At 32.4% G+C, this 18,570-nt stretch overlaps 1 pseudogene; it reads right to left on the reverse strand.

Moving 5' to 3' along the window:
- Positions 1–217: 217 nt before the first annotated feature.
- On the reverse strand, positions 218–437 carry LOC145286755 (U2 spliceosomal RNA; annotated as a pseudogene).
- Positions 438–18,570: the final 18,133 nt, after the last annotated feature.

Below are 18,570 nucleotides of genomic sequence, written 5' to 3' on the forward strand. Positions count from 1 at the left end.
ACCACATAAGATTATTATCTTTAAGGCTATGTCAAATCCCAAGTCTATGCTGATAAACTAAAAACAATAGATCTCTATGTACACAACATTGTAATAATAAAGTGATGTATGATGTGTAGTTTATTTATGAGTTATTTATTCTCTCTACCGATATATATATATATATATATATATATATATATATATATATATATATATATATATATATATATATATATATATATATATTTAAAAGAGTGTACCTATTTACTATGCCTCCCCACGGGACAGAGTTAGACATCAGGGTCGTTTTTTTAACGTGGAGAAAAGGTACAAAAATAAAAATTGTCTCAGTCGTGAAGGATTTCTCCTCCACCGAAAGAGAACAAGAAAATGAAGTGCAGCATCTGAAGAACAGATACTACACTTTGATCTTGACCAAAAGGCCAAAAAGGTAGCCATCAACAATTGTTGTTTTTTTTAAAGGTTTTCATCATATTTTATTTTAAAATATTTTTATAACGCGTTTCGAGCTTAGTGTGTGCACTCTTCAGATGTTTTCGTAATAAGTTTTCCTTTAAAATGGAAGTTGGCAAAGTTATTTAGTACCAGCGGAGGTAAAAATAACTTTTCAAACTTCCATTTTAAAGAAAAACTTATCACGAAAACATCTGAAGGGAGCACACTCTAAGCTCGAAACGCGTTATAAAAATATTTTAAAATAAAAATATGATGAAAACCCACACTTGTTGATGGCTACACTCTTTTAAATATACATTTTTTCTCTCGTTGGAACTACACACATATATATATATATATATATATACATCATTATATATATATATATATATATATATATATATATATATATATATATATGCATGCGTGTGTGTGCGTGCGTGTGTGTATGTGTATATCGTTATATATATTTGTGAGGGGACGATATTTTTCCCAATCTTGATATAATTACCGAACACGTACTAATTTTCCGATTCCGATACTATTACCGAGTCCGATTCTTTATACGTCTCTTGATATCTAACTATATGATAGTTATTAGTTCACACTTATCATAAAACATCTGTGAAAATAGAGATATTTTTTCAAACGTAAAATATGTTTGTAGATGGTATATAGATTCTACTTTTACTGATAAAAAATAAATAATAAATATATAAATCAATACATATTTTATCATTTTTTATTACTATTTCCACATTATATACGGCATAATCACGTTTACACACCGCTCCCATGAAAGTTCCTCCTTCGGAGGAAGCCGGTTAAACCCTGAGTAGGGTTGGTGCTGAGGGCACGCAGACACTTCCAGTGGTAGATTTTGTTTAGGAACAATATCTTACCAATTTCCCATTTTACTAATTTCCCATTCCGATTCATCGTATTAACACACATACACACATACATACAGGCATATATATATATATATGTATATATATATATATATATATATATATATATATATATATACGCAAAACACATCATGACGTATTACCGTACGCAATGTTTGTTTTTTTTAATCGTGTAGACAAGTGACACGTTAGTCGATAGAACAAACATCAATGTAAGCAGTAGCGAAACAAGACGTAAATAAAAAGAAATCTATGCAAGCAGCAAATAAACAAAGAGTGAATAAAAAATCCTGTTATTCTCAGGCGTTAATGGCACTGACAGTATATGTCTATTTTTTATGGTGTTAAAAATATGAATCACGGTTAGTTGCATGTCTTCCTATGTCGGAGATTATCTGTCATTGCAACGTTAATTTTTTGCTCGGTGTAGACGCGTCAGTTATATTCTGCGGCATTAATGCACTTAGCGGTTTTATATTTTGAGAGATGTGCACTCAGGGATATGCAGGTTCGTTAACATTTCACAGTCAGGTGCGACCATTGGGATTAAGTACGGCGGTTTTTGTTCTTTCTTTTTATTAAATACTTTCCTAATATATAAATTTCACTTTGTCGATTAAGATATTGTATTCATATCAGAAAGACTAACACACCCACATATACCCACAAACACACACACACACACACACACACACAAACACACACACATATATATATCTTGTTGGCTAACTCAAAACTCAATAGAATGTGCGTATATAAAACGCGAGAAAACCACAACTCTTCGCATAAGCCTAACGAATCCTAGCGTGGATGAAATATATATTTACAACTTTATATATATATATAATTTTACATATATATATAAATATATATACGTATATACATATATACATACATATATATATGTATGTATATATATAAATATATATATATATATACATATATATACTATTAGTTCAGTGCTTGGGCTCTATGTACTGTTCATATTTTTTTGCATATATATATATATATATATATATATATATATATATATATATGAACAAATGATTAATAAAACATGTTAAAAGACATCTTGAAAAAGAGTTAAAAAACATATTTAATTTTAAAAAAGGAAACACAAGATAAGTGGATAGTCCTTAATCCGCGGAGTTTCGAAGAAATACTGTCCTTCCTATCAGAGGGCAAAATTAGCAAAATGCAGGATCGGATTTTGCATAGAAAAGTATTTAATGAAACTACAAGTAAGTCACAGATCTTACTTGGTTAAAAAAAGGGTGAGGTAAGGGGAACAGGAGGCAAAATAAAAATAAAAATAAAAAGATTTCACATGAATGGACAGTCCGGTGAAGGGTAAAAATCCAAAAATGGTAAAATCCAAAACGGTAGAATTTAAAATTTCAATCCGATAGGTAAATTCCAAATGGTCCAAAATAATCCAAAAGGCAGAGTTCCTTGGAAAAAGCGCAAATTGTATGAATTCGAAATCCTTAAAAGAAAAGTACTGGAGAGAATATTTAAAAACACGTCTGTGAAGGCTGGATGAATATATTTAGACATAAAGAATGTATACCATGATTTAACACCGTTAATTATAACAATAATTAGCGTATGTAACTTACCTAAGTTTATCAAAGATAATTTTTAACCCCTACACTGCTAATTTAACATTAATAAGATGAAAAAAGTGGGGTTGCGTAACTATGGTTATAGAATTTTATTAACCTAGTACCAACAGGGATGACGCATCATTGAGTATAGTTCTTTCTTGTTTATACGTACGGATCTGGAGATACCTTGCCATGGGGAATTTTTACTCCTTTTCTGGTTAGTAGATGGGGCGAAATTTTAAATTCTTTAATTGGGAAGCTACATGTTTTTGGAAATACTATTATAATTAGATCTTAGAGTGCAAATTACGTGTAGGAGATTTAAAGTGTAGTATGTTAATGTGCTTATAGTAAGGCTCTACTTAACATGTGCATATATACAAAAAGAGAAAGTTATTCTATGCGTTAAAAGAGGTGATTAAGAACCTATCTTCAGAAAATGAACATTATTATATTAGCAAAGTAATTGTTTAGATTTTAGTCAAGACTGATGTGTATTTAGTCCTTTGTTTTTACCTATTTATTATTTATACAGAGAGTGTGTGTTATTTTATTTTAAGATGGCTGTATTTAAATTTTTTCTTGTGTTTACATCTGGACACTAGCTCATTCTTGGTATTTATTATGGGTTTGTTGAAGGTTATGATGTTAACTGCCTCGGATATACAAAGATTGCAAAACTTATCCCCAAGGGCATATGATGTAGATTTATTCAGTTATCTCCATTTAATTGAATATGGAATTTTCTTGTCTTCTAGGCTGTTGATTTATTTAGTTAAGGATGTACTATTATTATCATTGTTTTGAGATCTTTCATTTCTGAAGGAATGTAGTTGGTTTGAGATCCTTATTTTTATTAAGCTTGATGATGCACCTATATACGTTAATGTTTTCCTTGTTTTATTAGTGTTTATTTGTTCATCGGCCCCATTTCTATTGTGTCCTATATTAAGGGCTGGGCAAACATGGGACCTGAAGATTCATAGCCTTAGTTCTGGTTAGTCCTAAACTGGTCTTTATTTGGAATTATATTATTGGATACGTTAGCCTGGCTCTTGTTGTTTCTATTGTTATTATTATTCGAGCCCTCACCATATGTTTCCCTATGTATGTTTGCGTTCTGAACGCTTCGACTATATTCATTGTTTTCCTCGTTTGATTGGTTGTTTGTATATTTTGGTAATTGTGTGATTGTGCAGGTGTATACCACGTCTTTGTGTATGCAATCGTTATTAAGGGAGCATTCATTTTTATTTTGGCAGTTACATTTGTTACCAGGTTATAGGTCAATTGGTATATCCAGCGCTTATTTAATTTTCCTGTTATTTGTTGAAATTATTATATGTGCTAGATAAGGCATTTTGGAGTATGAGATTTTTATGGAGCTTTTGTGTAATATGGTACTATACTTATGAGGGTGTTTAAAGGATTTTTCCACTATTCTGAAAAATTCTTTTGGAATGTTAGTTTTTACATTGGAGCTGAAAGGAGGATTGAACCAAATGGCATTCTTACGTCTTACTTTTCTCTTTTTATTAAATTGTTTTTGATGGGATTGGGCTGGTGGTTGTGTATTTAGTGAGGAAATTTGTATTGTTAGGAACATTTTGGCTTATTCTGTTGCTGTTATTTTTTATTGTCATATTATGAGTAATTACTGAGTGTAATTTTCTCGCTAACGGGTGATTTTTGTTATATTCTATGCATTATTTTTATCCTCAATTTCTTGAAACATCATTGTAGAATGTCGATACCTGGTCAAAGGCTTTTTTGTCCGCTGATAGATTTGATATTCTTTTGGAGATAGATTTATTTGATTATTGACTTTGGGTGATTAGATTGTTTGTGTACATAAAATAGGCTTAGATTTGGTTTATGGTACGGGGTGTAAAATTCATAACATAGATTTAAAGTTACGTCTAAAAAGTTGGAAGCTTTTTTATTTGGGTCGACATCTATTGTTAATCCAAAGTTTTTGAAAAAATCATGCAGTTTTTTGATAGTGTTATTGTATTGTCTTGGTCTTGCGGGGGTGACGAATAACGTGTCATCCCTGTATAGACCCCCCTTGCATGTTGCTGAATTCTATACTAATTTCTTTTAATAAATAAAGACCTACTAAGTCGGTTACTTGTGCAATATCGGAAGATCCCATTATTATATTTACCTTCAAAATTAATTAGGGATCGTCTGGCTTATAAGATTAATTTCTAAATCCGTTATGTCTGAATGCTTTTTTCAAATATTAGTGCCATGTCTCACTGACTTTAGCAAATAGGGTGCATAACTTTATAACTATTTGCTAATATTGTCTCTCCTCTGATGAGATGGTAGACATCGAAACCTATAGGTTAAGGAGATTAATTTTCTAAAGCATTATGTGTCTTTCTTAGAATAATAAAAATTCTTTGATATGAAACTCAACCACTTCATTTCATTTCAATGAGAGTTTTTTGAAATTCATTGAATTACAATTTAATTTATTTGCTCTATCTTGCATATCGAGCAATTCTTGTTTAGATGGGATAACTTATAGAATATTACTGCCAGTAATATTTTGTAAACCTTACAATCTCACGTTTACATAACAACTGATTGTTAAATAAAAAACTATTCTGAAGTATATATATATATATATATATATATATATATATATATATATATATATAATTCTTAACTTTTATTAAAAACATATCATTATAACCTTATATTTAAACCAAATTCAGATATATAATTTTATTCTATTTTTATTCTCAACCCATATTACTTTACTTATCAAGTAAATATTTTACTTTTTTATTTTTTTCCGGATACTTCTGCCTTATTTAAAAATTGCTCGGTTTATTTATGGTGTCTTTTACATATCAAAAAAACACCCAATACTTTTGATGAGCAGGAGACTTTGTTTAAAAAACTATATGCCAAAATTATTGTCCGTGGCTTAATGTCTATTACAATAAAAGCATCGTTTCCGAAACGATCGTAAAAATTATTGACTTTGTTATTGTTCCTTATAAAACAGACTTTTAATTTTTAATTTTAATGTGAATTTTAAATTATCAATCATATTACTAAATATTAAAGTAGCCCTAGGATATTTGCATATTGAGCTTATTATATATCTGAATTACAACGAGCACTGTTCTTTTCTTGTATTTTAATTAAATTAGTAATTTTACTATCACATTAAAATATAGTCTGTTTTTAAGACTACTGTTCTAACCTCCTTTATATATATATATATATATATATATATATATATATATATATATATATATATATATATACGTACAATGCCATTTTATGTCACATAGTCTTAAATATAAAATTGGCCGAATGTTTCCCATCATTTCTTACATACGATTATAGATGATCACAAAAGATTTCAATAAACCGATGCATACATTTGGGCTGAATAGCAACAATTTCCGAACGAATATCTCGTTTTAATTCTTCAAGAGCTCGAAGGTACTGGCTGAACGCTTTTAACTTCAAATATCACTTAAAGTAAAAATCGCATGGGTGTAGATCAGGTGATCTCGAAGCGCAACCAAAGAAATTAAATAATTTGGGATACTGACTTTAAAAAAAATCATGAATGAAATTTGACCCCATTAAAATAAAATGACATTTTCGTTATTTAATTGTTTTTCATTGTCATTCGACTATCGATATGTGAGATCACTTGAGGGCGTCCTTTATATTCAAGTAATTTGTTTTCAAAAATTGTCACATGTATTTCAGCTCCAAGAAAATTGCTTTTTACTTTAAGACATATATAGCACTAGCAAAAAGACCCGAGGTTGCCAGGGGTTGAATGAAATTACACATAAGTATTTTCATTGTAGATCAATTAATCTTGATTTTATAAAATTATTTTTATATATACTGGCTTGCATTTTTGTTTAAAATGTAAAATTCAAGTATAATGCATCGATTGGACTCCAAAGAGAAATAGTCATATCGAACGCGCCAATATCATATCACAGATTTTACCGTAGGGCGGGACAAGTGCTTGCAGCTCGTCGGAACATACACTGTTAGAGTACTTGTAGAACAGACAGAAGGATGCTACATTGCGTCGATTGGACAGAGGTTGAAGCTTGAATGATAGTTCAGGACCTATTAGGTTTGCGACTCTCTTTTGAACCTTGTCTAGGTGTGAGAGACTAGTAGCAGATGCACCGGGCCAAATATGACAACAATACTCCATACATGGGGGAATGGGCACCTTATAGAGGTACAGGATACTTTCAAGGGTCAGTAGCTTTCTAGCACAGTAGAGAGAGCCTACCTTTTTCGCAGCGGTCTTGTAATTGCTCTCAATGTAATTGTTCCATCTCATGTTTCCTGTGAACGTTAGGTCGAGGAGTTTAAAAGATGTGCTTCCAGATAAAGAGTATTTGGGCATTGATATTGGTGGTTTCTTTTAGTATTGAAGGAAACTAGTTTAGTCTTGGCAGCATTGAATGTGCCTATTCATTTTTGTCCCCATTCCACTACTGATTGGAGGTCATCCTCTAGTGTTTCTGCCATTACTTTAGATATATGTTCATTTGTTTTCCTGTCGTGTCTGTTATAAAGTGTGGTGTCATCAGAATATATACCCATCTCACAGACAATTTTGACAGGGAGGTCATTTATGAATATTAGGAATAATAGAAGTCCAAGGATAGACACATGAGGCACTCCCGCATCTATATCATATTGTTTAGATGTACGGCCATCGAGGACAACCTAGATTGTTCTCTTATATAAGAAGTATTTAATTATGTTAAGTATTCTTCCAGTGATACCGTATGATCTGATTTTCCTGAGAAGACCTTCGTGACATACCCTGTCAAAAGCCTTAGATATATCTAGAGCTACCGCTCTACCCTCCCCTGCTTTGTAAAGTGAATGGTATGTACGCTCGGAAATTACAGTTAGATTATCTGCTGTGGTACGGCCTTTTCTAAATCCATATTGTTGGTCGGTAAGAAGTTTAGCATCTGTAAGGTGATGGAGTAGAGCTTGGTTAATTATGGACTACAATATTTTAGCAAAAGGTGAGAGGGGACTAATGGGGCGGTAATTTGCTGGGTCAGTTATTTCGCCAGAAGCAGTTTTCCAGCAGTTTTCCAGTGTTAGAGAATGAATAGAGAGATAGATAGAGAGAAAGAGAGAGAGAGAGAGCGAGAGAGAGAGAGGGAGAGGTGAATTATAGTGTAAACACGTTGACCGGAAGTAAAAGATCAGCTGATTTGATTGCGTGTGAGGCATGTGATCAGGTTAGCTGAATCGTGGAGATTTGATTTGGACTCAGAAGACAACGGACGGCTTCCCGTTGTCTCCTCTTCTTCACTGGGGGGGGGACGAACGCTGACGTGTGTAGAGGAACCCACACAGGCCGATTTCACTTTCCACCTTCTGCAGGACATCTGGGAAAAGTGAAATAAACTATAGAACTAATTCCTTGTCTTGGAGTGATTGAATCCTCATCCAAAAACAGGTATCAAGTCTCCCTTCAGGATGAGAAATTTCCAGATGGAAGAAGCAGAGGTAGGTTCTGAAAATACATGTCACTCACACACCATTCCCTTTATGATACAACATAAATATATAATATAACACGTCATCTCTTCTAATCCATTATTAGAGATAAGATAATCAAACACTCAACTCTTTATTATAGAGCAACAACGTAACACCAGCAGGCAGGAAAGCAAGATTCATTAAGGCTTCTGTTGTAAAGTTTGGAGAGGCTTGGAGCTACTGCGGCGGAGCACTTTTTTAATGGCACAGCCGGGAAAAGATCATGCTCACATGCTTTTGCAGTGTCAAGATTTTTTATAATAGCATTCACATGATAAGGGTGATTTCCAGAACGTCAAGGAAAGTCCGCAAAGGAAAGTCTGAGAGAGGGTGGTTAGCAGGGTCTAGTGTGGAGTTGGCGGCAACTCGACAGCCAAGCATGTTAGCCTTCACGGTTGCTGAGTAAACAACTTCATGATTGTTGGATAGTGGGGGAATTGTTGATTGCCCATTATTTATTACACTATTATAGATTTTCCCAAAGTCACGGATTTCTAATTTCTGAGCTTCGATGCGTTTTGGGGTGGTTTCAGTAAATTCTCTCTTAGCTTTCGCTATTTCTTTCATACAGTTACTTCTGGCTTCTATATCCTGTCTGTTTGAACTGGATTTATGTCGGTTAAATCTGTGGTACGCGCTCTGCCTTTGCGCGATGGCAGCGGCACAAGTTGAAGTAAACCATTGGGGAGAGTGGGGCTAGCTATAAAATTTCCGCGTGAGAACATGTGCTTCAATTGCTGTTTTGAACCATTCAGTGTCCCATTTGCGCACTGTTCAGCAGGAAGTGAAAATATATTTAGCCATGGGGCGTCTCTAATGACATCCCTGATTGCTTCCCAGTCGGCGTTTTTATAATATCTCGTTGTTTTGGGCAATGACTCTCCATTTTGGCACTAGAGTTTAGGGTTATTTCAACTATTATCACTACATGATCAGCATCCCTAAGTGGGATGTGGGCGTTTGTAAAAAAATCATCAGGAACTGTGGTCAGAAACAGATATAAAAGTGATTCGTGTTGCTCTTGCTGGTCAGTGAAACGGGTTGGAAACGAAACCGTCTGTGATAGGGAATGTCTTGGATAAAACTTCTCCAATGTTTGTTTTTATTTTTAATTATTTGCTTGTGAACCACTTACTAAGGCCCAAAAATCACTCGAGGATAATATTTAATGAATGCAAGCTTGTAGTGTAGTAATCGGTTATGGTGTAAATTGGATAAAAATTGATTATTTATTGGGACGACAACAGGAACTTGTTTACATTGGATTTGAAGGCTACCATGTTTATTCAACCAGGAGACATTCCACCGGAACAATATTCCTAATGTTAGCAGTTCTGAAAAAGAAGCCTTCTTAATAGAATCTGCGTTTAGGTTTAGGCACGGATAGAAAGTGGGGGAAATCCGATATAGTTGTTGTAGCTTGTCAGGTGTTTTGTGAAAGTTTAACAGGGTGGACGCTATATGACAGTTCTAAGGAGCACTTGCCACCAAAATAACGATAGAGACACTTCCAGCCTTGCAGTGTATCTTCTGTGAGATAAATGTTAAAGGGAACAAAGAAGGGCACTACATACTAAGTTTCAAAGCCGGATTTGAATTTTATAGGATAAGACGCGCAAAGATGCTTCTGCAAAAGTGTGGCAACAGTACTCAATCCAAGGAGGTACATGTCCTTTACACATATAGAGGATTGCATCGCCGGTGAGATATTTACTTGGGTAATAGAGTGATCATGCAATTTTTCCAGTGGCCTTTGATACAGATTTGATATATGTGTTCCAATAAAGATCGGGAGTGGAGATCGGCCCCATAAGCTTGTCCACACATGAAGCTCCCTCAAGCCGAGGTCTATTTATTTCAATTGGGGCGTAATGTGTGTCAGAGCGAATATGATGCAAGAAGAGAAGCTATGTTTTTGATGTATTAAAGAAAACCAGCCACCTTTTTTTCCTCATGGCAGCACACTTTCAAAATTAGAAGTGACAAATGAGAGAGATCTTAGCCATTGCTAGTTTTTAAAATAATTTGCGGTGTCGTCTTCATAAATGCACCTCTGGTGTTAGGGTATATAAAGTGTTAATTTGTTTCAAAATCGCCTGTTCTTTCTTCAATCGGATTGTTCTGATTATCGATTATTGATAATTATCGAAGATATTCCAATACAAAACGTATCTAAAAACACTGGCAGGCATATGATGTACGTCCGTGTGAAATTTCATGAAAATCGACACATCCGTTTTCGAGTTCATAGGGAACGCACTCGCGCGCACATAAACTAATTTAATTTTGTATAATAGAAGAGTTTTGTTATCCATTTCAATATCACCAATATACCCATATAGTATTTCAATATCACCAATATACTTATATAATATTTCAATATCACCAATATACTTATATAATATTTCAATATCACCAATATACTTATATAATATTTCAATATCACCAATATACTTATATAACATTTTAATATCAACAATATACTTATATAATATTTCAATATCACCAATATACTTATATAATATTTCAATATCACCAATATACTTATATAATATTTCACTATCACCAATATACTTATATAATATTTTAATATCACCAATATACTTATATAATATTTCAATATCACCAATATACTTATATAATATTTTAATATCACCAATATACTTATATAATATTTCATTATCACCAATATACTTATATAATATTTTTATATCACCAATATACTTATATAATATCCATTTCAATATCACCAATATACCCATATAATATTTCAATATCACCAATATACTTATATAATATTTCAATATTACCAATATACTTATATAATATTTCAATATCACCAATATACTTATATAATATTTTAATATCACCAATATACTTATATAATATCCATTTCAATATCACCAATATACCCATATAATATTTCAATATCACCAATATACTTATATAATATTTCACTATCACCAATATACTTATATAATATTTTAATATCACCAATATACTTATATAATATTTCACTATCACCAATATACTTATATAATATTTCAATATCACCAATATACTTATATAATATTTCAATATCACCAATATACTTATATAATATCCATTTAAATATCACCAATATACTTATATAATATTTCAATATCACCAATATACTTGTATAATATTTCAATATCACCAATATACTTATATAATATTTCAATATCACCAATATACTTATATAATATCCATTTCAATATCACCAATATACCCATATAATATTTCAATATCGCCAATATACTTATATAATATTTCAATATCACCAATATACTTATATAATATTTCAATATCACCAATATACTTATATAATATTTCAATATCAACAATATGCTTATATAATATTTCAATATCGCCAATATACCCATATAATATTTCAATATCGCCAATATACTCATATAATATTTCAATATCACCAATATACTTATATAATATTTCAATATCAACAATATGCTTATATAATATTTCAATATCACCAATATACTCATATAATATCCATTTCAATATCGCCAATCTACTTATATCCATAGTATTCTATTGGTTGTATGGTATGTTTATAAGGCATTATCATGTTGACTCACCGGTTCCCGCTGGATCACCGAAGTTAAGCAACGTTGAACCTGGTAAGTATTGAATGAGTTAAAATCTGGACATTTAGGTGTTGTATGTGCACTTCACTTATCTCAACATTGTTTTCACTCGTCCTGGACATCTGCTTGCCACTGAAGCACATGCCTTACTGTTACATGCGCAGCTGTCCCTACAGGGTGTAACATTTGTCTTTCGAGACTGAAGGGAGACATCAATGGTACGATTACATGTGTTTCACTGAATTGTTTAGATTGAACAAATAACTCATTAAGTTGCACATAAGTTAAACACATAAGAAAAATTAAAGTATAAATTTAGAAACAGGAAATAGTCCTTTAAAATCAAATAATGGTAAAAGTGGAATTATTATCATAGGTTATTTATAGATCATTCTAGAACAAGAACGTTTTAAACACAGCTGCCACGAGGAAAAGATTGTAGCCAGTATCCTGCCATTAGTTCCGATACATGCTAAACTATATTGCTAAGATTGTTCGTATTTAAATCGGGTCGATGACTAAATCAACAAACTATAAGTAATTTTATTTCATCAGATATTGCTTAATACATAATAGTTTTAATATAGTTTAATCATATTAGATACTCAAATATTATATCACAATTTTCACATCCTATGAATCAGGATATTTTTATGTACACATTGAGTGTCAATTCTTTTTATCAGCCACAAATATATGTATATCAAGAATGCTTTATCAGCAGTCTAATTGACAAGGCAGTTGTCTTAAATAAAAATCTAAAATTTCGCAGTAGTGGGGGGGCTGCATTTCTATCTAATTAATACAACAAAATCTGCGGAATTAATGTAAGGCAATTGTGTTTTAATGTAAAATGCAGATAAAGAATGATTGATAATTGCTATTGGCTTTCTGTTGTCCGAGTGAGCAAATTCTTGTCTTTAACCCTCATCTTTGACTAGCAATATATATATATATATATATATATATATATATATATAGTGATTTATAAAATATATATGGCGATTAAGCTACACTGAATATTCCGCGTTTCATCCACTCTAGGACTCTCCAGGCTTATGCGCGAATTCTGTGGTTGTTTATCGTTTTTATATGCGCATCTTCCATTGATATATATATATATATATATATAAATGTATATATATATATATATATATGATGATGATGATCATCATCATTATATATATAATGATGATGATCATCATCATTATCATGTACTGCATATGTGTGAGTTTAACACAAACCTTTTGTTTGAAAAAAAATCCAAGCGTATGTAAATCGTATCAATTGAACTGTTGTTTTTCGTCGATTCGTACGTTGAGTAATTTGGAAAAGTATGTGTGAATTTGTTAACATGATCATCATTATCATGTACTGCATATGTGTGAGTCAAAAACAAACTTTTATTTTTAAAAAAAGAAAGCGGAAAAAGATCAGGAAGCAAAGGGGACAAAATCACTCACTATGTATGACTTTTAAAATGTTCCTGCATGTGTATTTTACATGTATATCTGCGTGTACGTATGTATAGGCATATGTATGTATGTGCGTATTTGTGTGCCTCTACGCGATTATGGTTGCATGTGTGTGCACATGCATACGTATGTTGGCGTACATCTTTATGTACGCATGTGTTTATTGTCATGTGTATGTGGGGTGGAGAAGGCTCCCATAAGCCGTGGTGAAGGCAACCCCTCTAGGAGTAGCAAATCTTAGATTAAAAAAAAAACATAAAGCGGGAAACCAGTACCCTCATTAAGCTGGTCTACAGTTTGACTTGTTGCTGGCTATCTTGCTTTTGCTTGTTGCTGGAAGTCCACATTTTGAACCGAGAGAAAGATTTAGCTGTCGTACAAAGCTCTGTAACATGATCTGTGTATAGATACTACTCAGCCCTGGAAAAGTTGTGACGCGTGTAGGCCTGAAATGCTTCAAGCATGTAATAATTAATCTGCTATCATTATATGTGTATATGTATGTATATGTGTGTATGTATTTGTATATGTGTGTGTATTTATATGTATGCACATGTGTATGTATGCGTGTGTATGTATATGTATGTATATGTATTATGCATTGTGTATGTATATATGTATATACGTGTATATGTTTACAGATATGTATGTGTGTATGTGTATATATGTATATTTGCATTTATATATATATATATATGTATATATACATATATATGTCATTGACCATCTTGTGTATGTTTATGTATGTATATGTATGGGGATGATGTATTGTGTATGTGTGTATGCATATATGTCTTATATATATATATATGTGTGTGTGTATGTGTATGCATGTATGTATGCGTGCATGTATATATATATATATATATATATATATATATTTATTTATATCTATGTATGTATACTAATGGCCGTCTTCAGTGTCATGTCTGTTTGAGCGTGTGAATTTTGCCGGCAGGACTAAAGTCATTTTGGGCTCATGGACTTTCAGTGCCTAAGAGTGTGGCACTCGTCTGACAAGACGTTGCAATCATATATATATATATATATATATATATATATATATATATATATATATATATATATATTTGTCCGTGCAATATGCATTTACACCAGTTGTGATGTTATGCAAATATAAAAATCGAAACGTTGCAACATGTGATAATATTGTTATAGTGATCTCTTCGTCTTCGTGTAAATCGATCAAAAAGCCGGTGGCAATCATTTTGTAACGACAGAAATAAACATATATATATATATATATATATATATATAGAGAGAGAGAGAGAGAGAGAGAGAGAGAGAGAGAGAGAGAGAAAGAGAGACAGAGAGCGACATATAGAGAGATGTGCTAAATATGTTTAAATACCGACATATGGTGCCATTCATTGAACTTCGAAATATTAAATAAATTGTTCCGATCAAAATTCTGTGTCGGTTTTCGAGTTCGATGATAACTTGGGGATTTATTTCCCTCGACCTTACGCAGTTCTATGAGCATTAGTGTTTTTTTTTATTTGCTTCTCTGTCTGATAAGAAGTTATTTTATTGGTAATCACCTATGGCACTTCTTTGGGGAAAAGCTAAGGGTGATGAACAGGCATCCTTTACAAAGTCAGAGTGATGCATCGTTTACAAAATCAGAGGACTCTTTTCTTGGTTTTCTGATTCTTCAATTTCAGTTCTCGACCGTAGTTTCATATTTCTCGCGTAAGGAGGCGAAGAAATATCGCAGATGCGTAAGTTCGTGAACTCGACAGAGGTCGAAAGCCGCATCGGTCGAAACGTTTTTAGTATAACATCTAAAACAGGTGTTAAAATAAACAAAATGACTGTAAATGCAGACGTTCATTAACTAATATATTCATTTATTTGTGCATGCCATTTTTTCCGTGCAATATGCATTTACACGAGATGTGATGTTATGCAAATATAAAAATCGAAACATTGCAACATGTGATAATATTGGTATAGTGATCTCTTCGTCCTCGTGTAAATCGATTCAAAATGCTCGTGGCTATCAATTGATAACGACATAAAAAATAACTTGAAAAATCGATAATGATATTATGGAATCTATTTTCAGTTTGAATTTTAGATCGATATATCGAATAATTGTAGTTTGGATTTAAACGATGCCGGCGATTAAATTTTTGCATTAAAAAATCCATTATTCTACTATAGCACAAAATACGCATCTTCCAAATATTTTCCAGTTGATAATGAAACAGCAATATTAACTTATAGCAACGCAGAGAAAAAATAATAAAAACAAATATTGCACGTCAAATCTAATGAAAAAAAGGTTTCGTAAATCTGTCATTAACAGTTAAGATCATCAAAGAGTCAGAGTTCAGGGGTATTATTCGTAATCGATCGTAGTTTCCTGTACTGGATATGTATTGTTATGGATGTTACCGGAATCTAAATATAAAACATGGTGGAAAAATCGAACACTACAGTGTTCCTTATCACTATCATAATAACCTTCGAAGATCGGAAGTTGTCTAATGAAATAAACTACAACTTGAGATTGTACTGCACTCATCCTGGGTACACTATCTCTGAAGAGGCAAATCTCTAAGGAATGGCAAATTCACAAGCGATCTCCTGTCGTCTGTACCCTTGACATAGGCGGACTTTATTGTTTTTCCTGGGGGGGTGAAGCTGCAAAGTTTCTCTACGTACACGACCTACTCTTCCATAATGGTCACCCATCTGGTATTTACTAAGCTCACCGAAGCTTTATTTCTGTGATGTGTCATCGTTATTCTATCGTATACTTACGGGCGCTTAATTTGCACATGAGTAAACATGCCCACAGACAACTATTATAGTAACGAACTATTGCTTTATTTTTTTATGAATGATCCATGTTTATGCAACTCTTTAGGTAACGTTACTAAACTAATCAATTAAATAAATCAGTGTAACATGTTATATGACACCAACATTTTGATATGCATACTTCTTCCTGCTGAATTAGCACAGATTCACAAAAAAATTCGTTGGTCTTTCCTAAGCCACGATATGAAAAATAATTTGGTCTACTATCGTCTGTGTGTTCATTTTATCTATAACTAAAATTCATCTTAATAAAATCTTTTAAAAAATCGTTGTACTCAACAAAATAAACTTTTGTTTTCAATTATTGTCTAATTTTGTACTAGCTAGGGATGAAACACCCCAGCGGATTACAGACATTTATCGGATATTTCATAAATTCCAACCGAGAGAACTTTTAATGATTCTTACCGTACCGTTGTGTGCACTTGCTTGTATAAGTTTCACAATTCATTCACCGAGGATATTTGGCAAGTAGTCATTAATCTCCTCTTCTATGAGTCGTATATCTCCTGAAATTACTGAATTTATTGAGATCTAAGAATTCAGGATTTTTTTTTTGTTTTCATGCCGCACCTGGCACTTTTGTACTTCATTATCTTTTCCCCTTTAGCTCTGTCAAATCTAGCATATTAAGGACACTAACCTCTTATAAGCTTGTTTTCTTTTTCTCCTTGCCTTATATCAATATGCCTTGTTTAATATTTCCGTTTTTTTAGGTGTAGAAATTGCATGATTCTAGTGGCTGGTGTATTCCCAATTACTAACTATTTGCAACTATAGTCATTATTCAACTTTTTACAGATCGTCAACTTTAGATATTTACACACTCCATAGTGTTTCATTTTATCATAACTGTCTAGTATATGCATCGCTATGCTATTTTAAATGCATTTCTGTGACGCGATCGATAATTACATTCGCGCCAATAATTTAATATGTTACTCTATTCGTATTGTAAAATTTTAACCCTTTCCCAAACATTGGTTGCGTATTGGATTAAATTATTCAGTGATGTTAGACTACGGTAACGCGGACTTCGTAATTATAGGTCTAATGATTTTTTTCTCATTTTAGTGAGCAATACTGTTTAGCAAAGCGCTTTGTTGTTTTGGCATAACATTTGTGATAACAGGTTTGTTATCCTAGTAGTTGTATAAAGTTTCTAAGCGAACTTATATGGATTCTATTGTTACCGCTGACTACTCGTCAAAATATGGTGGGTGGAGACAGGAAATATATCCGAGAAGAAAATGCCTTGCCCCATCTTCGGGGATGAATTTACTGAATGTAAGCCAATAAAGTAGACAAAACTGCATGTAAATTTTACATCAGTTCAATAAGCGATGACATGGAAACAAGGAACTATCATTGGACAGTTTTATTCGACATGAGATAATCTGCAAATGATGTATATGCTGTAAAACAAACTAAATTTATCTAAAAATCTACCAGAATTACCAAAGATGACATTGAATGAGAAAATCTTCGTATTCTTGTCTTCAAATGTATTTGTTATAAAAATAACTAAAAATTAATTAATATTTGATGAAAGTGTGATATTTGGCAGATAAATAAAATTGGTCTCATTAAGAAAGTGTTCCCTCTACAAATCTCATTTATGCGTTGATTAATTTCGTGCGAATCAGATAATTGTACTATTGGCATTGGTTTTTCTCATATCTTTCCAGTTAGAATTCTATCTAGAAAGACATCGGGTACCTACAGAGAAAACAACACGAATATTGCTAACATCTTAATGGAAAATATTTCTGTGGAACGAACTGGAATTACTCATGACAAAAATAGGTTGGCAAGTTTGTATTGTCATCAACCGAAACGCCTTCACTTCCACTTTAAACCACATAGAATTACGATTAAACAAACGTGCATAAATAGTTATGTCGTGTAAATAACTTGAATAGCGAATAATTATGTTTGCAGGTAACAAGTTCAGCCGTAACAAGAGAGGTTTAAAGCTGTATATCTTTAATAAATAAACATACTTGCTTCGCAGCTGTTGCCATTTTACGGAAATTACGGAGATATTTTAACCGGACCAGAGAAATATATTGTTGTTTGAAAAGAAAAAGTC

This window comes from Euprymna scolopes, chromosome 10, assembly GCF_053919585.1.
Source record: "Euprymna scolopes isolate OS-2025 chromosome 10, ASM5391958v1, whole genome shotgun sequence".
Classification (NCBI taxonomy): Eukaryota; Metazoa; Mollusca; class Cephalopoda; order Sepiida; family Sepiolidae; genus Euprymna; species Euprymna scolopes.